The sequence below is a fragment of the Pempheris klunzingeri genome, chromosome 23 (genome assembly GCF_042242105.1).
Source record: "Pempheris klunzingeri isolate RE-2024b chromosome 23, fPemKlu1.hap1, whole genome shotgun sequence".
Lineage (NCBI taxonomy): Eukaryota > Metazoa > Chordata > Actinopteri > Acropomatiformes > Pempheridae > Pempheris > Pempheris klunzingeri.
The window spans coordinates 520,727-522,635 of record NC_092034.1 but is presented as its reverse complement, the minus strand read 5'-3'; the positions used below and the strand labels follow the sequence as shown (position 1 = coordinate 522,635).

Sequence of the window (1,909 nt, the reverse complement as noted above, 5' to 3'; positions counted from 1 at the left end):
GTCAGTGTGTAGTGGAGGTCTATAGTGTGTGTGTGCTAGTTAGTCAGTGTGTCAGTGTGTAGTGGAGGTCTATAGTGTGTGTGTGCTAGTTAGTCAGTGTGTCAGTGTGTAGTGGAGGTCTATAGTGTGTGTGTGCTAGTTAGTCAGTGTGTCAGTGTGTAGTGGAGGTCTATAGTGTGTGTGTGCTAGTTAGTCAGTGTGTCAGTGTGTAGTGGAGGTCTATAGTGTGTGTGTGTTAGTTAGTCAGTGTGTCAGTGTGTAGTGGAGGTCTATAGTGTGTGTGTGTTAGTTAGTCAGTGTGTCAGTGTGTAGTGGAGGTCTATAGTGTGTGTGTGTGTTAATTAGTCAGTGTGTCAGTGTGTAGTGGAGGTCTATAGTGTGTGTGTGTTAGTTAGTCAGTGTGTCAGTGTGTAGTGGAGGTCTATAGTGTGTGTGTGTTAGTTAGTCAGTGTGTAGTGGAGGTCTATAGTGTGTGTGTGTTAGTTAGTCAGTGTGTTAGTGTGTAGTGGAGGTCTATAGTGTGTGTGTGTTAGTTAGTCAGTGTATAGTGGAGGTCTATAGTGTGTGTGTTAGTTAGTCAGTGTGTCAGTGTGTAGTGGAGGTCTATAGTGTGTGTGTTAGTTAGTCAGTGTATAGTGGAGGTCTATAGTGTGTGTGTTAGTTAGTCAGTGTATAGTGGAGGTCTATAGTGTGTGTGTTAGTTAGTCAGTGTATAGTGGAGGTCTATAGTGTGTGTGTTAGTTAGTCAGTGTGTCAGTGTGTAGTGGAGGTCTATAGTGTGTGTGTTAGTTAGTCAGTGTGTCAGTGTGTAGTGGAGGTCTATAGTGTGTGTGTTAGTTAGTCAGTGTGTAGTGGAGGTCTATAGTGTGTGTGTTAGTTAGTCAGTGTGTCAGTGTGTAGTGGAGGTCTATAGTGTGTGTGTTAGTTAGTCAGTGTGTAGTGGAGGTCTATAGTGTGTGTGTGTTAGTTAGTCAGTGTGTCAGTGTGTAGTGGAGGTCTATAGTGTGTGTGTTAGTTAGTCAGTGTGTCAGTGTGTAGTGGAGGTCTATAGTGTGTGTGTGTGTGTTAGTTAGCAGGTTTTCACATCATAGCAGACTGGACCGGGGGGGGGGGGTACTCTCCCAGTGCCCCCCCACTTTTCTCTGTGTGACAAACTAATGTAACAATCAGCCTCTTTCCATTATCTCCTTCACTCACCTGTCAGCTGATAATCTGTCGCCGTCGGTTACCTACAGTTGGCCTAGATCCATCAGACTTGTCGCCATGGAAACAGAGGAGTATCCCCTCCCCCCCTTCACACACACACACACACACACACACACACACACACAGACCCTGGTCCGGTTAAATCCGTTTAGATTTGGGGGTGCAGAGAGAGAAGAGGAGGAAGCGGAGGAAGAGGAGCGACGGCAGGATCCAGCAGAAGAGTCTCCTCTGTCACCCTGACGGGGATAAAAGGATTAGAGGGATGACACGGATACGCCGTCTCACACACACCTGCACGCACAGTGATCCCCCCTCAGGGAGAACTCACCTGAGAACACTTCAGCAGCTCTGGGGGGGGGGGGGGGGGGGGGGCACCTTCACCTCAGTTCACATGGTGTCAAGGCTTTTTATTAAACCGGTGAAATGATGTGACGAAGACCGTCGGCAGGTGAGCCGAGGCGGGGGGTGAAGAGGTGGGAGGAGTCAGAGGACGGGTGACACGTGGGAATACGGGAAAGGAAGGACGGGGAGGAGAGGAAAAGGAAAGAAGGGAATAAAAGACAAGAGGACAGATAAGAAAGTGAGGAGGAAGAGGGAACGTGAGGAAGGGAAGAAGAGGAGGCAGTGAAAAGTGAGGAGGGGCAGATTAGTAACAGGCAGGCTGATCCTCCTGAGTCAGCAGTGTAACCCTAATACACACACA

The 1,909-nt window shown here is 48.2% G+C and overlaps 1 protein-coding gene across 1 annotated transcript in view; it reads right to left on the bottom strand.

Moving 5' to 3' along the window:
• cnga1b (cyclic nucleotide gated channel subunit alpha 1b) overlaps positions 1-1,283 on the bottom strand; it is a 15,567-nt gene extending 14,284 nt beyond the window's left edge. The window contains exon 1 of the mRNA XM_070855276.1: positions 1,198-1,283. The gene's annotated coding sequence lies outside the window, so the exon portion shown is untranslated. The remainder of the gene's footprint in view (positions 1-1,197) is intronic.
• Between the last annotated feature and the right edge of the window lie 626 nt (positions 1,284-1,909).